The 16466-nt window shown below is 45.0% G+C and overlaps 1 long non-coding RNA gene and 1 pseudogene across 1 annotated transcript; one reads left to right on the forward strand and one right to left on the reverse strand.

The window, feature by feature from the left end:
* The window catches only part of LOC134563437 (transmembrane protease serine 11E-like), a 64794-nt pseudogene that overhangs the window by 16792 nt on the left and 31536 nt on the right, over positions 1–16466 (reverse strand).
* On the forward strand, positions 1966–3492 carry LOC134563438 (uncharacterized). The gene is made up of 2 exons (XR_010083377.1): positions 1966–2425; positions 2598–3492. It is a non-coding gene; the product is annotated as an uncharacterized LOC134563438 (long non-coding RNA).

Below are 16466 nucleotides of genomic sequence, written 5' to 3' on the forward strand. Positions count from 1 at the left end.
GATCTTTAGATCTTAGTCTTGCAGCTTTAGTCTATGATTATGAAGGCATTCAAGGTTTATTTGCAAAGTAATGGGCACTGTCACTAAGGAACAAGATCTTACTACTACAGTAGACAGTTATATAAAAAGATAATTTTCAGCACTTAACAGTGGTTTAAAAAAATCAAATCAAACATTATGTATTATTGGCAGTTGAACAGAGAGTAAAAGAGGAAAAAAAGCTCCACATTGCTCAATGATAATCTCAACTACGGGTCTGACCCCTTCATCTCAAAAAAGCAGGAACAGCAGACCTGAGATATGTATGAAACAGGATGATAAGAAACAGTTTGAAGGCAAAGAATACTGAGTAGACTGGGATTTCCAACTGAAAAAAAAAAAAAAAAAAGAAGAGTGGATCTTATTGAATACAAGAGAGAAAAAGGATATGATGGGAGTGTCCAGTATCAGTAATTTCACAGAGAAGAGGGGTAGTGATCAACTTTTCATCATCTCTTTCAACACAAGACCTAGGGTTTATTGAATGATCTAAAGAAGGTGGTTCTTCACAAGTATCTCCTTCCTAAAGGACCGAGGTGCAAGGATTTCAAGAGTCCAGGAGACAATAGACAAGTCCTTGGGAAATAACGCCACCCAGGGCTGCTAAACAAACCACAACCACTTCAAGAACTCCCAAGTGGTAAATACCTGGAGGCAGGGAGCATACCAAGGAGCAGTTATCACATGTCTGTTGTGCTGCTACTGTTCTCTGAGCACCTATTTATGCCCATTCTTAGAGCCACAATGACAAGTGGGACTTTCTGAGCCAGCACAGCCTTGTTTTACTTGACAAGCCCAGTGCAATAGCAGTGCTAGAAATGGCATCTGCATTACAGTGTAAGAAATAATTTTGAAAATCCTTTTTGGTTTTAGATAGCTTTAGTTATCTCTGCTTTAATAACTAAAGCTTGCTCAAGATCTGAACACAAACTTCTTGGAATTTGGATTGATTGAAGGGTATCTTCAGCATTAAGATCCAAAGGAGAGCAAGGTTCAGAACCAGATTATGCTCAGTTAGGGATTATGCTCTGGTTTTACACAGAATACACTTTACTGAATCAGATCAAGCTGGGCTTGGTGTACATTTAATTTTATCTCAGCTGCGTGCATTTATTATAATCTCGCATACCTCACTCTGATTAAGCCTGAACGGATGTATTTTTTCCTTAAAATGGAATTGTAAAATGTCTTGTCGATCTGTTGAAAAAAGAAAAATATAAGATAACAAAAAAGGATGGAAGCGGACATATTGTTGCAAGGAGCATTCAAAAAACAGCATTCAGTTACAAACTCACAGCCTTAAGAGCCAAGAAACACAATGCAGCCCAGCCTCTAGGTAACATTTGTCACAGACCTTTTCTAAGCATTTCCCATTTGACCTAAAAGGCACATCATAAAAACTAAGCTCATTTTTCTAAATGTCCTATGGCTACATCAGTGTGCCACTGCAGTGCTGTCCACTCCCAGGCATAATGAGATATACATAAACATCCTTGGAACACGCTGCTGCAGTCTGCCAAAGCACAGCTTCTTAAAGACTGCCCACAGAACGGATACAGCATGCTGTGCTCTACAGTGCGCTCAGCCTCTCTTGTAGGGGTCGTTTCTGACACAGCATTTACCCTTGGTCTTACAGAAATCTATAGCAAAGCCACCTGTCGTGGTGACACGACAATAATTGGTGACACCACCAATAATTTCAAATTATTCGATTATCATGTTCCCCTATCACCCTTGTGATTTTCCACATGCTTGGGCAATCGTCAAGCAATTCTCATCAGAAACTGGAAATCTAGGACTCTTAAGGAATCAATCCCCAAATAACATCTTTACTGGTTCCTGCTTAACCACATCCTGTCAAGATGTCATCTCAAGATTGCATGATCAGTCTGAGACAGCTCAGTGTGATATAACATGGCATGAAATGCTGCCAGGAATGGCTTGGGATCACTGAAGGATTGAGAAATAGCAGAGTCACTGGTGAGTTATGTAGTAACTTCTCCCACCAACAAGACCCAGTAAACTGAGCATATCCTGTAAACATCAAATGCATTATAGGAAAAACTGCACAGAAATGCTTTACAACATCATGTAAACTTTTCTTTTTTTTTTTTAGTTTTTAGCCCTGTCGTGGTTTGAAGGGAAGTGAGTTTTTTTTGGAAGTAGTGGTCAAACCAATCAGTCTTTAGATTTGACTATTGGCACCTTTGCTGGCCACTAAGAGGGTGGATACGCCTCTGAGGACACGAGGGGTTAAAAGCCGGATTTCCCAGCAGGACGCTCTCTTTCCTGCTCTGCTTTCGGAGAGGGAGCGTCTTCTCCTCTCCCCTGCCGGCCTGGCTAGGCCGGGTGGGGGAGGGGAGCAAGGTGGGCCTGGCTTAGCAAGGTGGGCCTCGGGGTGGGGAACAGAGGGAGCTGGAGTGGAGCTGGTCCAGCTTCCATCTAGAATGGAGGGGTGGAGGGAGAACTTTGGAGGTGCCTTCCGTCCCCCTCCCTGTCCCATCCCGTTCCCCCCCCTTCCCCCCCCCCCCGGTCCCGTCTCTCTCCTCCCCCCACAGAGAGAAGGTGCCGAGTTGGAGCTGCTTGTGAGAACTGCAGTGTCTGCGATCGCCTGTGCCTGACCTTGGTGGTGGGAGATAAAGCTTTTAACTCTTTCTAAGGCAGAAGAGAGTTATCCCTGGATGCTGTATTCTCATAGTTGGTGGTTTTAGAAGAGAGAGGACAGCCTGGGACCGAGAGGGTAATGTGAGATGAAAAGAAGCCCCTTCGATTGCCGGAATGAAGAGGAGTGGCTTATGAAGCTGGACTTTTCTTGCATAATGATAGCCATAGACGGACCCTGGACCCTCCTGACTATAAATAAGACTGTGTTTGGGTGGATGTTTTTGGCTCAAACCCAGAGACGTTTTGGCCTGCTTCGTGGAGCCCCCGGCCCCAGGGGTAAATGGGGGGGACCTGAGTCCCAAAATGAGAAGATGGCTGGTTTTTGGTACTTGGCCAAAACACCCTTAAAAAGAGCCCTGTTGCAGTGCAGGTCCATGGACGGCAGTGAGAGTGCCGGACATGGAAAGGAGGGTGTCACCCTGGCAGACCCCTCGAGGCAGTGCCATGGGTGACGTGGGAACACGGGATGGTGGACCTGTGTTTCCTGTGGGGGGGGGGGCGGTCTGTGGTGCGAGAGAGACTCCTCTCGTCCTGGATGGAATGTGGATTGTCTGAATTTTAAAGGATGATGGTTTGGATTAGGAACCCAGGGTTGTTGAGGGATTAAGCAAGTAGATGAAGGTAATGTGCCGGAGTCAACTGAGTGAGCATGTATGGAATGGAATTGGGGGGAGGAGAAGCAGTGTTTTTGGGAGGTTTTCTCTTCTGCTTTTGGGTGGTTGGGTTTTTCTTTCCTTTTCTATTGTCCGTTGTTATGTAATGTAATAAATTGTCTGTCTGTTTCAAGAAGTAGGCCTGCTCTGCTCTGTTCTTGACCACATCTCACAGGAGTTCATTAGGTAAAATATATCCTCATGGGTGCATTGGCATTTTGTCTAATGTCAACCCATGACAGCCCTTAAAGGCAGTCTATTTTAGCCAAGTCTCAAGATGTTCTATTTTCCAAAGAAAAGGAAAAAATAATGGTTCTCAAACTACTATTGTGATGAAATATGTCAGATACAGAAATAAGCATGTAAGCATGAAATCTGGGGGTGATTCCTCCCAAGGAACACAAATCTCCCCTTTTCCAGCCTTGGCTGTCACAAGATGAAGCTTCATGGCATTACACAGGGATATTGAAGCAGAATAATTTCAAGATGAAAACTGCACAATGATTATTTTAAGGTGATTTTAAGCATGCATTAGTGTTATAAACGCCAGGACAAATTTATTGCCAAATTCAATAGTTTGGTTTATTAATATCCAAATCACAAAATTTAGAATCAAATTATAACAATTTCAAACAATAAAAACAAAACAATACGAACCCCACAAACAGCAAACTTACTTGACCGAAGTTCTCCCGGGAAAAGCAGAGTCAAGGGTGACCCCAGGGACACAGGACCTGGCAGCCAGTGCCTCTAGCTGGGTTCACAAACTTGCCCACCTAAAGACCCAACTTAAATACACTTAGTTTCCCCCTCGGCAACTTTCCTCCCATTGTTTCTCTAATCATCGACCATTAACTTTATTTACATTAAGTCCCGAAAGGGTCCCTGGGCACATTCAAATGCTAATGTCCAGAGTTAGTCCTTGCTTTGAGTAACTGCCGTAGAGGTGTGTGATGACCGGTGTAGCGTTTGACCGTTGCGAGTCCCGATGAGCTGAGCTGCACGTAGGCAGGAGCAAGTCGTTCTCACCTTCCATTTTTGGAACCCGGAAGATCAGGGAGGTGCTTTCCAGAAGTTCGTGAAACGTGCGGGTTGAGCAGACACATACATATCTTTATATAATATATATCACAGTTCCCAATCTATAATTATTTATAAAACATGAATTAAATAACCATATTTCCCACAATTCCCCCATTTCTTTTCTTTTGTCAATAATTTTAATTCATGTTTTGTATTTTACTTAATTGTTTTTCCTCCTTGGAGAAACACCTGATCAGCGATTCCTGAACCATGTTTGCCTTTTCTGCTTTTCTTCTATCTTTCCAATTCCCATGTCCTTGACTGCCTCTGAGTGCCAGCTAGTTACTTGTGCCTTAACAGGGGTAACTTTTTGGAGGAGCCTTAGGTCACAGGGCTAGCCCTTCACCAAGCGCACAGCCTGGTTCACACTCCCTAGAGTGATCCGCAGAAGCTTCCCTCTGTCTGGCCCAGCGTCTGTCGGGTTGCAACCGAACAACGGGGAAGTTTCTTCGCGACAGCAGGGGCTCTCTGCTCGGACCCTCGGGGTGGTTCGGACGGCATACCTCCTTTTCAAAAATTCCCCACCGAGATTACTTTACTTGTTCTGGCACTACATTAGTTCGACGGCACTTCGTGGCTAACACTTGGGCCTTTAGATCCAATTTTCCCTTTAACCCCTTTTCGTATATTGAATACCACCCGGGATAATTTGGTTCTATCAATCCCAAACGTGTGGCACAGTTTAAGAATCGCATAGTCAGAGTCTGTTTTTCCTCAGAACACCTGGGGCATAACCCCAGCGGCCCCCCCCCACCCCCACTTGCAGTGCACCACCCAAATTTCAAGACAATAATTGTATTTGAAATGGATATATGGACTGCAGGGGCATCCAGGTTCAGAGCAGCGCATGGATATTTCTTCTGCCATTTGCTTCTGATATCCTGGGGTTGGAGTTCTTTCTCCTTAAATTTCTGGAGCTCCGGATTCACCCTTCCTGATGTTCTAACACCTTCCTTCTGGTTACCCTTCCCTCTCTCAGTCCTCCTTGTCGGGTGGTTATTAAGTTTCCTTTGAGGCTCCTTTAGGCTGCAGCTTAATATTTCCAGGGTGTTGGCATCCTCGGTGCAGCCGGACCCTCAGATCTCCGCGGGAGGAGATGACCTTCCATTCGGGGTTTTCCCTCGGGGCTGTTAGTTTCTTAACCCTGGAAGCGTGTGTCCAGCCTCTTTCAGCTGTTCGGATGGCTGTATCTGTAGTTAAAAGGACAAGAAAGGGTCCCTCCCAATGAGGGGTTAATGACACCGCTTTCCAAGCTCTGATCAGTACTTTATCTCCTGGTTGTATCTCATGAATATACATCGAAATCCTGCAACTTCCTCAGATTGAATTTACCTAATACAAAATTCCAAACCAGCCCAATACTACAAGAATATTGTATAGAGAGAATCCCTGTCATGTCCAGAAAATCTGAATATTAGAACAAGTTATCTAATAGTACATTCACACCTTTACCATAAAAACAATTTTGTCCCTGGATCACTATGATTCTCACCTCACTATTCACCCAATGTACCATACAATCCAGAATTTTCCCTTTTTTGTATTGTTACAGGAAAAATTAAAATTAACAGAAAGAGAATTTTACTTCTTATTAAACGAGGTTTATACTGAAACATACAAACAATTCTTTTTACATCCTACCAATACTTCTGACAATGTCCACTGGATATATAGCGAGCAAACAATAAACACTAAGACTACTCCAAATCCCATAGTATTAACACAGGTTTTAGCTTTTTAAAGAAAAATTCAGTTTAAAAAAATCATAGATGAGCACAAACAATTTGGGCTTATTTCAAGAATCAAACTCAGCACATTCAGAGTGATTTGGCATACAGACAAACATTCATAAAACCCAGTATCCTACAATGCTCGGTGACAACAGCAGTTTCTAGGACAATCAGCTGTTAATGTTACACACATCCTCACTCAGTTTCTACAGTCTCAGTGTAATGAGTCTGCACTACTGCTAATTAACTGAACTACATATTTATATTCCAGACCCCTACCCAGCACATTCTCAGATACACACAGCCAAAAGAAGGACGCAACTTGAGTGAGACAATGGGACCACCTTGTCCCTATTTTCGATGTGCACCCTGCCATGGCCATTCTCACTCAGCCTCCAAGAAGCATCTGCCTTCACAACTGCTTCTCACCTTTGCTTCAGCCACCCCTAATGATCAGCAAAATTAACACAATTCCAGAAGCACTATCGGACCTTTCAGCTCTGCTGTTAGCTTGATGGCGACACTTCTTATTTTGGTTTGTAATTCCACTGCCTCGTAGCAATTGTGACTACACTCCTCAGATCCTCCCCAGGACCGAAACTGAGCGGGGTTTCGAGCAGCAGCAGTACGGAGTTCTAACTCCGGGGAATTTACCAGAATTGCCTCATATTTCAATAGCCGGGATTCAGTAAGCCATTTAAAACATACCCCACCGGTTTTCTGGCTCCCGCCCACTCCTGTGTAAGAACTCCATACGCCGTGTGATTGCTAACATCCACGAAAAGCTGGAACTCCCGGTTAATATACCGGGGCAGTTCCCGTCAACTACTCGTGCAGATCCGTCTACAAACCATTTCTCACAGACAGGATCAGCTGCAGACCCCTATTTCAGCGTGGCAAGATACAATCCTGCAGCAGTAGCTGAAGTGACTTCTTCACTTCATCAGAGAGCCAATTCAAACAATCAGTGAGCAGTAAGCAAAATTTGTACAAATTAAGAGAAAAACTTAAGACCTCACCCATAATCCTGGGGGAGTATTTTAACAAGACAGAAAAAAACAAAGCACACCAAATAGAAGAAACTATTACAAAGAGCAGAACTTACTCTGTAATAAACCATACATTACTTAAATTCGGAACTTAAAACCCAGAAAAGTTTTCCAAAGCCAGGAGTCACTGTAAACATCAGGCCCCGGTAATCAGACAGCTTTATCTAGTACAATTATCAGAACATTAACACTACTGCTTTTTACTTCAGTCCAAAAAAACTTCACAAACTTAGCCTTTCTTAACAAGCAAATTCGAGATAACTTGTGCCTAATTCCCAAAGTAAAGCTCCTGTATTTGCTATCCATTCTTGCGTATTATTAAGCAAACACCGACCAAACTTAACACCGGTGACAAAATGCTGCCTCTCTTACATCACTTACTCTCCACCCCTGAAAACACAGGCACCAGGGCAACCTCAAGGTTCACATCCTCCAAATTGAGGAGCAAGTAAGAAGACATAATATCAAAGGGACAACACAAACCATCTCCTTCTAAGGAGTCAATAATTAAAATTAAGAATCCCGGTTCCCAACTAGATAAAATACATACAGAATAGGAACTGCAAAGAATAAAGAAAAATCCTGTAACTACCAACACAGAGAATTATACCACTTTCCCAACTTAATACTAGAATCCTGACTCCAATTACCATTCCAACACTATCTCGACAGAAAGATTTAGTTTCCTGCCTCTCAACAGCCGCTTTAATTTGGACTTCACCGGCCACATGCTTCAACCTTTTGAAAGAAAAACTGAAACACACAAAACCCTTGCAGTACACAGTCTGCCAACACAAATGCCATATTCCTGCTCAAGCTGACAATCCGAATTCAAAATGTAGCAATTGTTTCAAACATAGACGAGCTACATCCACCATACTATCAACATGCAGTAGACAGACAACAAAAAGGAAGATATATTTTCAGCTTTTCAAGAACAAACACCTAGGTATTTCCTACGCATAAGTATAGCTCCCATTCTTGGTCTCTTCTCTCAATACTTTTATCTATTTTTGCTTCTTATTTCGCCTTACAGGGCGGTTTTCTGTCCCGGGCAGCCTCGTCTAATCACTTTAAAACTGCCGCTTTCCTTCGTCTCCCGGCAACCATGGACTGACTCGCCCTGCCGCTTGCGGGAAGGGGCGGGTTTCGTTCCATTCCCACGTTAGTGAAAAGAAAAAGAAAAAAAAAAACAACTCCGCCGATCTCGTTCAGGAGAAAAAAAACTCTTAAAGCAAAATACACAACTCTAGGGAGTCTCCAAAATGTATTCAGCCTGAAGTAAAAGATCTACCACCACCAAGGAAAAGAGTAGGCAAGATTCCTTTTAATCCCTTTTCTATCTTTTTCTCCTTTTGCAGACTCACGTGAATTTTCGCATTTCTAATTTGCACGCTTCCCAACACCACTAGTTATTCTCTAATGCATTCCAATTCACCTTTGGTAATTTCTGTTTTGCTCTACTGTCAAATTTCTTACGGGAATGCTTCTTTTCCCCCATTTTTCCTCCCGGGCCATTCTTGTTCTCACACCAACTGTCCCACCCCGAATCCCTCCCGGGCTCTTCAAGATCTCCTTCGGGGGTCCTGGTTTTAGCCAGGGCTCTAACTGGTGTATACCTGTCTGGTTTATTCTTCCACCCTTCGTTTTCCTTACCCTTCTTCTCTTTTTCTCCATATTTTAGCGTCGGTGGCCGAGGTGCGGGGTCAGGACCAGAAACGGGGGCAGGATTCCCTCTCGGGAATCTCCTTGAACGGGAGGGAGGTTTCTGGAGTGGCCGCTGAGCTCGGGGCTCCGCATGGGTCTCGGATGGCAGTGCTAACTCTGCCCCTGAGAAGGCCGGGGAGGAGGAAGGGGTAGGGGTAGGGGCTGGCAGGACGGGGGCCACCGAGCCGTGAGAGAAGTTTATCCCGTAGTCCAGTTCATTCCGTGTTTCCCTTAAGGAATCCTCCCGATCTCTGCTGAGATCTGATCCCATACTCCCCGTGGCACAGAAGTTATGGGATACCAAAAATTAAATCCCGAGTTTCCGAACTCGATGCCGTTAACTTAATGATCCAGCGGATGACCGTTCCGTGGATGTTCGGTTAACGGCGGGGCTCTGTAACCGCCACCGAAAAAATTAAGCGACCCCCCTGGTCGCGGTCAAGAAGGCTTACTCGTCCCCGAACTCAAAAAGGGACGTCCTCTTTCCTTCAGGACCCCCTGGTGACCTCCCCCACCCCGTCGGGTAACACTCACACACGAAGCGAAATATCACGCGTTCCAATCGCTTCCCCGTCGGTCGGCCGTGTCCCTCGCGGGAGCAGCGGAAACGCGACCTTAAGGTCCGCTCTCGCTTCGTGATAAATCACGTCTCATTCACACACACACTCACACGCACATACACGTTCTCAAGCACTTGGTCACCCCCACTCAACCACGCTATACTTACGGTCCTTTTCCTGCGTGGATTCTTCGTGCACTTAGATTTTTACGAGTGAAACAATACCGCGGTTCCAGGGGAAAACCCCTGCTGAGTTCCCGAGCCCCCCCCAAGCTAGCTTGTCCTAATGCCTAATCCCTTTGCTGTTGTGGGTTCTGGGTTCGTAAAGCCAGTTCGTTCTTCCGGACTTACCCGCTCTGCCAGGCCGCTTTTTACGGCGGGGCGCCCCCCGGTCAGAAGCAGGGATCCGTAGAATATTCAAAACTGGCCCCGCTGTTGGGCATCAAAATTGTTATAAACGCCAGGACAAATTTATTGCCAAATTCAATAGTTTGGTTTATTAATATCCAAATCACAAAATTTAGAATCAAATTATAACAATTTCAAACAATAAAAACAAAACAATACGAACCCCACGAACAGCAAACTTACTTGACCGAAGTTCTCCCGGGAAAAGCAGAGTCAAGGGTGACCCCAGGGACACAGGACCTGGCAGCCAGTGCCTCTAGCTGGGTTCACAAACTTGCCCACCTAAAGACCCAACTTAAATACACTTAGTTTCCCCCTCGGCAACTTTCCTCCCATTGTTTCTCTAATCATCGACCATTAACTTTATTTACATTAAGTCCCGAAAGGGTCCCTGGGCACATTCAAATGCTAATGTCCAGAGTTAGTCCTTGCTTTGAGTAACTGCCGTAGAGGTGTGTGATGACCGGTGTAGCGTTTGACCGTTGCGAGTCCCGATGAGCTGAGCTGCACGTAGGCAGGAGCAAGTCGTTCTCACCTTCCATTTTTGGAACCCGGAAGATCAGGGAGGTGCTTTCCAGAAGTTCGTGAAACGTGCGGGTTGAGCAGACACATACATATCTTTATATAATATATATCACAGTTCCCAATCTATAATTATTTATAAAACATGAATTAAATAACCATATTTCCCACAATTAGTAAGGAAAAAAAGAAACATTTTTAATGGTCATGCATTTAGCTGATGTTTTACCTTGCTCTTACTGGCAGTTATGTGCAATTACTTTGGCATTTGGAACAGACAAAATTCTATGGAAAGAGATATCTCAACTGCAACACTCTACTGTGGATATGTAGAATGCATTTTATCCTCTCACTCTGCAGATTGCTAGCTACTACCACTGCATGTTATGATGCATCCAGTTAGAGTTTTATTTCCTATAACTTTGCATCCTGTTCCACCACAACCTCCCCATGTTATTGGAAGCAGTTGCCCTTAGACATAAAGGGGGATATTTGCTTTGCCTTTTTTAATAATGACATTTGCTTATTGTTCCTGTCACAGTGTTAACTGCTTCACCGGTGATCGTGTAAGCAGAAGCATGTGGCTAAGCAGCACTGCCAGCTTTGTGGCATGCAGTGGCATGTGCTATCTTCAGCTGCATTGTCTTTGAGAAGTTTTGAGATCTTTGGGACACAGACTTCTTAGCAGAGTCCTTTGCAATCAAAAGACAGCCTTGAGCTGGGCTGAGCTACACCTCAAGCTGCCGCATTGCTAACAAGTACAGTGAAAGCAGAGTGACTTTCAGCTTGGGATTGAAGAGGGCAGGAATTTGCAATCCCTTGCAAGAGAGGGTTGCATCTATTTAACATTCCCAAATGCTTTATCTCCTCCTAACAGTTGTGTTTTCAAGACACCTTACTGTCTGAGAGGTTGTAGCAATGCATCTGTGTAACAGGCCATTTTGATACACCACCCAAACTGCTCCTGAGAAATCCTGTCAAGCCACCTACAGTCTTGTTTTCAGGGTTCTCAGGGATTCATAAAGGTTACTGGGAAAATAACAGGATTAAGATAGGAACAGAGAGCCTGAGAAACTGTCCACAGAGAATGTAAACCCTTGATACAGAAGACACGACGTGATGATGGACATTTGACCAACTGGATGTCCTGAAGGAGATGCACCTGCCTCTTGAATCAGAAACTTGGCCAACCAGTGAGACACTAATTTTGAAGCTCTGAGAAAAGCTAAGGTTACAGTTAACAATAGATGTTGCTGATTTAGCTGAAATGAATAGATAAGCTTTGCGGAAATCAGTTAAAAGTTAGAGGATGGTTATAAGAAACCGGATTTAAGATAAGCTATCCTGGATTTAATAACTCATTGCTTGTCAAACAGAGAAACTAATCAATACAACACCAGACCTCCTGTTTCCAGAAACCCACTGAAATAGCCCTGGAAAACTGGAAACAGGGAGTTCTACCATCCATCAATCACATCTGCATTGAAAAGGTTGAAAGTTTAGAACAAGGAAGACTCGTTTTACTTCCTCCTTTTGGTGACCACTCCTCACAAAAGGACCACTGACCCATTTCAGGGAACAAACTACCCATGCTTAATAGCCTTTTTGTCAGTTAGCATACGAAGCGGAGAAGAGGAAGTGACAGGGGTATGAATATGCATTTGTATTTCGTGTATTCAACATTTTTGTAAATAAAAGGCTTTGTAATTACCTGTGATCTTTGCAGTGCACATTAGGGAGCTATCCCACGCGCTGCCCGGCATCGCAGTAAACATACACTTTCTAACTTTAACTGTTAGAGAGTATTTTGTCCGTCACAGTTGGATATTGATATTAGATCGATATTCATATTTTAATAAATCATCTGGCGAGCCAGGCAGGAGACTGCTCTCTCTGGCCGAGGGGCCATCGGGGTCTGGGACCCCTCTGGTCGCCCACCCAGGATTTTCTGGGAAGAGGGCTCCCGCGGCCCCACTGACACCCCGGGGAAAGACCAGGACCTGTCAAAACTACGGACAAAAAGGTATGTTTAATAAATACTGGAAACGGGTACCTTTGAATAGAGGCAGCTTATAAGTCATGAGAGATGTCTTATGCAAAGCAGAGGCTTGATTGTGTTATGAACAAGCTTCCCGGATGGGAGGGGCGGGCTGCCCCTGTCCTGGCCCCGTGGAGGACGGTCGCCCAGTCCCCCAGGGGAAAGCGCGGAGCACGCATTGGCATGTTAAAAGAGCTCTGGGAGTGCAGCCCCCCCTCCTCCCAATTTGTGTTTTCACCCAGCCTTTTGGAAGAATGGGGGTTTCTCCTGGTTGTAACCCCCACACCCTAGCAAGTTTGAAGACAGAGGGAAGCTGCCCCGAAGGGAAAGGCAGCATTCTTCTACCTCATTAAAATGTGAAAAGGAGCGGCTCCGGCCTTGATGGCCCAGCCATTGTTTGCTGTAACTACCTCAGCCAGGATACCTCTGCTTCGGGATACCTCTGCTTCGACCAGGACCAATGCATATGCATTTTTATATGCAAATAAAACTGCCCCTGTGAATCCTGGGAGAGTTTTTTTGAGAAACTGCACCCCAAGACAAGAAGCTAGATGTGTCAGAGGAGAATTAGATAGTGCCCTAGCCGAGCAAGAAGTAGATGCACCCCCTGGCCTGGTTTGAAGATTCACCATAACCTATGAGGAGCTTAGATACAATGGGAAGTGGCTAGCTGAATTGACTTAGGCAAAGAATGGGAAACTCTTGAAACTTTTCCCGGAGGGCAAAGCGCTGACTGCCACTGCTCTGCCTTCTGATGGTTGACCAGAGAGAACTCCCAGCTGTTTCTATGGGAACAAGGACTCAGCATCCACTGGGACAGCACCTGCTCCTTCAGATGGCTGCAGCAGCGTGGAAAACTCAGATTGGACTTTGCAATCCTGCTGATGACTTTAATTATGAGCTGATCACTTTAATAAAGAGCTGAATATTAATAAAGGCATATGCCCTGTTCTTTTCAATTGGGTTTTGTAAGCTCCGCGGAATCTGGTATTTGTGATTTGTGTTTCAGGTGGTGCTGGCAGCAGCACCAGGCGTTTGTAGCCTGTGTCCCGGGGTGGGGCAGCGGCTGCTGGAGAGCTAGTTTTGATGTGTTCTGGGAGTAGTGGCTCCAGTTTGGCTTGGTTTGTGCTGAGAAGCAGCTTGGTGGGCTGCAGTGTGGGTGTCAGCCGCGAGTTTTGGGACGAGAGGGGTCCCGCTCTGGGTTGCAGGAGATCACAATTGCAGCCCGTGCGCGCTGGATGTGCGTGTAGTGTAAACAGATCTTGGTTTTGTAAGTTTGCGTGCTCACACTGTGGAAATTACTGGTGTGCCATACGTGTGGTGGTTTGTGAGGATTTGTATTTTGATTTGTGTGTTTTTGGGGTGTGCTGGTAGCGTGCTGTACGTGTTTTGGAGGAGTGGTGTATGTTTAAAGTTGTAAAAGAATTTTAAAACCCCCCGCCTGATCAGCGGAGGGATATCTGCGTTGGTGTTTGCGAAAGTATGCTTATAGCCTTCCTGGAATGTGTGCCACGGGGAAGTACTGTGTGTGTGAGTTTTGTTTGTGTATCTGGCAATGATATTTTCACCAGTGCGTTGTTAAGTGGAGAAGACAGTTGTGAGTGAATAAGCTGCTTATTTTGTGTGTAAAGGAACGAGTGGTGTGAAAGGTTTGAAATTACGCCCGGTGTCACCTTGGTAACCGGCGGAGGGATCCAGGTTTTGTAGTCTCACACTGTTCTACCAGCCCCGCTCGACCCCAAAAGATTTTGTTTGTGGGGACTTGCCTTGACTGTGAAGGAACATACTTGATTGCTTGTTAGCCTTTGAGATTGCCGGTATGTGTGGAGTGGTATTTTAACCAGGAACTGGTGATTCCTGGCCGCAGAGGAGTTCGGGACGGTGTGGGGCCGGGGTCGCCCCCCCCCTTCCCGGTTGCAGAGGGATTTGTGCTGTGTCTCCGCTTGAGCCCTTTGGCTTACGGCGAGACTTTGTTAAAATTTTTTAGTTAAGTGTGTATGTTTAAGATTGTTAACATATGGCCGAAGCCAGATATTAGTTGGTATTCTGCAAGAGCCCCATCTATACTGTAATTACAGCTCGACAGGAATTGCGTCAGGTTTTAACTGTACGCTTGCTGCAGTATGTGTAAAACTGCTTGCAATTTTTGAGCGCATTTTTAGCTGCAATATAGCCAGTGCAAGGTATAACAGAGGACTTAGTTCGATAGCGATTTGTAATCAGCAATTTAAGCAAGGAAGAGGGGACAAGTCTGTGTGCTGTCAATTTGTTTGACTGCATTGTGTTGTTTCCTTTTAGATTAAAATAAAAAGGAGCTTTTCCCTTCCCATGGTGTGTGTGTGCGTGTAAACTCTGCTTCATTCTTCAGTAAAAGTATATGCCCAGGAGCAGGAGATATAGGGAAACCAGTGGAAATCTTTAGGGTGAAGAGTGCCCAGTATATCTTTATACCAGAGGAATATTAAAGATGGGAGCAAGTGAAAGTCAAGAGATTGCTCAAGGCAGTCCTCTGGGATGTATTTTAACACACTGGAAAGAATTGGTGGGCTATGGGGGTACAGAAACCAAAAGGGAGCTTGTTAAGTTTTGTACACAGTGGTGGCCACTGTATAGGCTGGAAGAGGGGGTGAAGTGGCCAGCAAATGGTACACTGCACTATGAGACTCTATTGCAGCTAATGCTCTTCCTACGCCGTGAACAAAAGTGGCAGGAAGTGGCTTATGCTGATATGTTTTTTACTCTAAGGGATCACCCTGAGTGGCAAAGAGATTGTGGAATGAGGCCACCATCTGATCCTTTAGTGTTGGCCCTTGAAAAGGACCATAAAGTTACTAAGGGAAAGCCCAAACGGTGTTGTAGCAGCTGCTCAATAAATCAGAGGTGCACACATCCTGACAAGGTATACCAAGCAGAGGCACTGGAACAAGAGACAGAAGACACTTAAACCACCCCCTAAAAGGCAGGAAAAGAGGAGGGTGGTGGGGGATGCAGATTCAGAACCATCATTAACTCCAACCTCCCCCGCTTCATCTCTAGCTTCATCTTCCTTTGGAAGGACAGCAGCTGAGGTAGGGGTTTTTCCATCCAGTCCTGAACCCAGGGAACCATCCAAATTTTATCCACCACTGCCTAGCAGTGACAGTGAGTGGGATGAACCTGAACCTCCCCCACCAGCTCCCAAACTTCCCCCACAAGGACCCATAGCATTAAGGACCCGAAAACAAACCAGAGAGGTCATACAAGCGCCTCTAAGGCAAGCAATGACCTCTGATGGAGAAACAAAACTGACTAAGGTTCCCTTTTCCTCGACTGATTTAGAAATTTGGGGAAAGAATGCTAAGGGCTATTGAAGTGATCCAGTAGGGGTTGCTAAGAAAATGAAGTTTATGATTAAGCAGCATTTACCTGATTGGGCAGACCTCCAACTGCTGCTTGTTGCCCTAACAGAAACTGAGAAGCAATTAGTTTTGAAAGTAGCTAAGGATCTGGCCGAGGATGATTGTAGAACAACACAGGAGGATGTTAAGGATATATTTCCCCTCCAAGACCCAAAATGGGATCCTAATGAAGATGAGGCATTGGGACGGTTAAAGAGATACCAGGAACTGATAGTAAAAGGGCTGGAAAGAGCAATCCCCAAAAACCATAAACTGATCAGCATTATATGCTATCAAACAGGGCCCTTCTCAAACACCTTCTGAATTTCTAGATCACCTGCGAGACGCAATGTGCTGACACACCACCCTGGATCCTGGATCTGATGAAGGGACGCAGCAATTAATAAATTTATTTTTAGGACAGTCTACAGGAGACATCAGGCAGAAACTCCAGAAGATCCGGGGTCCAAACAGCCGGAATTTAGCAGCTCTACTGGATGAGGCCTGGAGAGTTTTTAGTAACCAGGAAGAAGGATATAAACAAGGGATGAAGAAATTAGTAGCAGTAGTAAAAGAGGGAGAAAAAGGAAAACGTGGGCAAGGTCCACTGAAACAGGGACCACCCCGACTGGGAAAA

Source organism: Prinia subflava, chromosome W (assembly GCF_021018805.1).
Source record: "Prinia subflava isolate CZ2003 ecotype Zambia chromosome W, Cam_Psub_1.2, whole genome shotgun sequence".
Taxonomy (NCBI): domain Eukaryota; kingdom Metazoa; phylum Chordata; class Aves; order Passeriformes; family Cisticolidae; genus Prinia; species Prinia subflava.